Genomic DNA, 4,740 nt, shown 5'->3' on the forward strand with positions numbered 1-4,740 from the left:
TTAAAGATGCATTTTTTTTAAAAAATACACTACCATTCAAACTTTTGAGTTCAGTAAATCACACTTTTATCCAGCAAGGACGCATTAAATTAATCAAAAGTGACAGTAAAGACATTTAAACTGCTTTTTTCCTGTGAGAATGTGGCAGCATTCACGTTTGTGATTAATTGTCTCTATTCAACACTGTAACTCTACTCTATAAATTCACGCTAAAAATACTGAATGGTCTGAATGGCGAAAGCGCAGACAGTCTCACACTCGTCCAGAGCTGTATCGAGCTGACTCGGCCTTTTGCTTGCGAGTCAGGTTAGATGAGTCTATGGCCAGCAGAGGTATAAGTGGCTCAGTGAGTGTTATGTAATTGTGTCTCTGTTGCACACAATCTCTGCAATTTGCTTTATCCTTTACCAACTCACTTCAGAAGTAACATCTACAAGGTCTTTCTAATCAGGTTGGACAAATTTGTGTCGCAGTGGGAATTTATGTACAATCCATTTTGAATATTTAATGACTCACTATCTAAATATGTATTTGTGACAAATCTGGGATCACAGTTACAGAGTTATTTATAGTTTTGAATCGTGGTCATAGAGTTATTTATAGGCTGTATCATGTTTCTTTTCCCACAGCGGCTAGTGTTAGTAGAAAGTTTTGTAATTCTGTCACACTGTGAAAGTGTGATGTTGTTGGAAAGGCTGTTGCACCATGACTGCTCCAGTGAAAGCCAGGTGCTCATGAATATTCATTAGGCTTTATGTTACTCTAATCCCTCTAATGAGCTAATGATAGACAGCAATGACACAAACTCTGAATACAATGCCAAATCCGATAAATCACGACTTTTGAAATATGACTTCAGACTTCATAATGAAATAAACCCAGTCGTACAAACACGCCCCTTGGGGATTTAAACAGGCACTCAAATTCCTCAAGAGAGGCAAAGAAGGAGAAAGAGAGAGAATCAACCGTGACTTTTGTATTCTGTGTTGTGAGTTTCTCACCAAGCAGCAGGAACTTGCGTGAGTCTCCAGAGCTGCAGCAGGTCAGTGCAGAACTGCTCTATCGGAGCACCAAGTCTGTATTCTCTTAGAAACTGAGCAAACTGCTGAATTTCCTGAGGCATCAGCTTACTCCTCAACTAACCAATGAGAACAGGACACAGAACTATAATACAACAGAACTATAAAGAGACAATGATATTATGGATAACTGCAGTGGATCGTTCACGCACAAATAAAAATTATGCTGTCATTTACTCATCCTCATGTTATTTCAACCCCTCAAGGCTGCTTGATTTCATAACTTTTCATTACCAGGAACTGGGAGTACTGCTACTTTAAAATAACCATGATTAATTTTGTGTTTCCAAAAGTTGGGAACCACATCATTAGGCAAAATGTAAAACATACTTTATTCACTAAAGTTTATACAATAACGATTCTTTATTGGCATCTATGATTCCACGAAGAACCTTTAAAGGGATAGTTCTCCCAAAAATGAAAATTCTGTAATTAATTACTCACCGTCATGTCGTTCCAAACCAGTAAGACCTTCGTTCATCTTCGGGAACACAAATTAAGATATTTTTGATGAAATCCGAGAGCTTTCTGACCCTGCATAGACAGCAACACAACTGACACGTTCAAGGCTCAGAAAGAGAGTAAGGACATCATTAAAGTAGTCCATGTGACATCAGTGGTTCAACCATAATTTTATGAAGCTACGAGAATACTTTTTGTGTGCAAAGAAAACAAAAATAACGACTTTATTCAACAATTTCGTGAACATGCGTCGACTGACACGGAAGAGAAGAAATTGTTGAATAAAATCATTATTTTTGTTTTCTTAGCACACAAAATGTATTCTCGACCTTTCTGGGTTTTGAATGTGTCAGTTGCGTTGCTGTCTATGCAGGGTCAGAAAGCTCTCGGATTTCATCAAAAATATCTTCATTTGTGTTCTGAAGATGAACGAAGGTCTTACGGGTTTGGAACTACACGAGGGTGAGTAATTAATTAATGACAGAATTTTCATTTTAGGGTTAACTAACCCTTTAACATACAATGCTTCTACAAAAGCTTAGTGGGAAAAGATTTCTCAGATTATTCAATCTAAATCTGTTTTCTTCACACTAAGAAAGTAACGGTTCTTTTAAGAACCGTTCTTTGGGGAACCCAAAATGGTTCTCCTATGGCACTGCTACTAAAACCCCCTTTTGGAATCTTTTATTTTTAAAAGTGGCGTGGTGAGTTTGGTCACATGTCACTAAAGGTGTGTACAATATGTGCATGTCAGATTTTATACTGGGGCACCAGCCAAAGAATTTCACCTTAACAAGAGATATGAATTTGTGAGTCTGCTTGTTTTAATTCAATGAAACCGAATAATAAAAAAAAAAATGTATGAAGTGCAAATGAAATTTTAGACTGTTCCTCACACAGAGCATCATATGGCTTCAAAAGACTTCAAAATACATTGTGTGTCAGTGTGTGTGTATATACAGTATATACAACAACATGAGGGTAAGTAAATGATGACAGAATTTTCATTAGGTGAAGTGTCACTTGTATTACATAATTTTATGCATGTAAGCATCTTACAATGATCATGTACTCCTGCAGACTGGCATTACAGGGCTCAGAGTCGCTGTGTGTGGAGGCCAGGCTTCGATGTGACTCATGGCAGGAAAGAGATGAGCTCTCACTGCAGTTCTCACTATAATACGGATCAAATGCTACCTGTGAACCATCACTGTGAGGAGAGATAACACATGAAGTCAGATGTGACAGAGCTTAAAAGCTATTTTTAATACCACACCCCCGTTTTCTCACATATATTAAAATAGCTTTTAAAAAAATATGTGCCCTCCAGCTCTAAATGGCAAAAATATTAGACTGCAGCCAGGGCCGTCCTTAGGGGGTGCGACTGGTGCTGTCCTTATATCTATTTCTGTTTTGTTCTGTTGGTAACTGAGACAATGATTTACAAAATCAAAATGTACAAACTGAAGAAAGGGTAAGAATGTAATGATAATTCATAAAGACAGATTTCATGATTCATAATGCATAAACAGACACTCACTATGAACTGCAGCAGCTGAAGTCTGTGTCATAGCCATATGTCATGTCGGTAAGGCAGCTGTCACCTTGGACAAGTATTGATGGGAGGGAGAAAGACAACATGTTATAAATTTGTGCTTTTTAAATGGCAATTGAAACTATGCTGCAAAACACACTATTGATGAGTGCAGTCTAGACATGCATTGTACATGCAAAATATATGAAGATCAACAGTTTAGAACCGTTTTAAGTGGGTTTCAGGGATCCTTAATCTGCCACAAAGTGATGCTAGAAAGACTGAAAACTTAAAATTTTCTGTTTTTCTTACACAATATAAATGTGTTTTTATATTTAAGGAATGACAAGTATCATATTTTGAGGTCCTTGGCTTGGTTTAGAAGCAGTGATTCTTAACTGGGGTGTATTCATATATTTACTCTATGTAGTAGTAACCCATCACAGTGCCAAAATTGTAAACAAAATGTCCTCAAAATAAAACATTGAAATGTAATAAAAATGTTTAATATAAGATATATATGTATAGTAAGAATTTCCCCTCTTTAAAATTCAATTATTCTATTTATGTTGCCATAATTATACATGACAAAAGTTAGCTGTCTTTTTAATTCAATTAGCCCCCCCCTTTTACTGTAAAAAGTACGGTAGCAACATTTTAAGTTTTACGGTTTTAACTTAAATTTACAGTTAAATACCGTAATTTCATTTGGGTTACTGTTAACTGGCTGCTAAAGAGCAATAGTTATGTCACTCACTCCTCTGTAGCCAATAGCGGTCAGGCATGGTGTAGTGATATCCCGCCCTGTCGACACATTAAATGGTCTGATGTCCATAGATGATCTAAAACATTTGACAGATGAGCGTGCAGTACTCCTCTGCAGCGTCCTGTGTGTGATCAATATAAGAATCAAATGAAGAGAAAATCAGTCAGTGTCTATAGCTACATTCAACTTTAAATGCTTCTACCTTTCTGCTTTTCTCTCTTACACAGACAAACATATTGCACACCAACAAAAGCAGCCAGACGATAATGTGGGTCAACACAATCCCATCCATATTAATGTCCGCAGGCACACACAGACACACAGATCACTGACACAGCATGCTCTTACATAAGTCTGGGCATTACATCACAGGGGAGTCTACTCTGAGCGCGCTGTTTACATCACAGCTGACACAACTCATCTCGTCAGCACGGTCACTGCAGGAGCGCAGCTACAGCTCATTGTGAGGCACTCATATTCCTGAGGCTGACACCCACTGATTAAATTAGGACTTTCTCATTCATCACAATCACCTTAAATCTATACAGCAGCAATAATTCATTTCTCCAAATGCCACAACTACAATGTTTGTATTGTCCATCCATTCATCCATCATTGCTTATTAACTCATCCAGCATCCATCCACATGAAATGCTGTCTATCCATTCATCCATCCAGCCACATTATTGGCTTTAATCTAACCCACAATTATTCATCCGTTCCAAACCCGTAAAAGCTTTGTTCGTCTTCGGAACACAATTTAAGTTATTTTGGATGAAAACCGGGAGGCTTGTGACTGTCCCATTGATTGCCAAGTAAATTACACTGTCAAGGTCCAGATAAGTATGAAAGACATCATCAGAATAGTCCATCTGCCATCAGTGGTTCAACCGTAACGT

At 37.6% G+C, this 4,740-nt stretch overlaps 1 pseudogene; it reads right to left on the minus strand.

The window, feature by feature from the left end:
* Nucleotides 1-252: 252 nt before the first annotated feature.
* Nucleotides 253-4,740, minus strand: part of LOC107726997 (cerebral cavernous malformations 2 protein-like) — a 20,297-nt pseudogene continuing 15,809 nt past the window's right edge.

Source organism: Sinocyclocheilus rhinocerous, unplaced genomic scaffold (genome assembly GCF_001515625.1).
Source record: "Sinocyclocheilus rhinocerous isolate Xijiao unplaced genomic scaffold, SAMN03320098_v1.1 scaffold666, whole genome shotgun sequence".
In the NCBI taxonomy this organism is placed as follows: Eukaryota; Metazoa; Chordata; class Actinopteri; order Cypriniformes; family Cyprinidae; genus Sinocyclocheilus; species Sinocyclocheilus rhinocerous.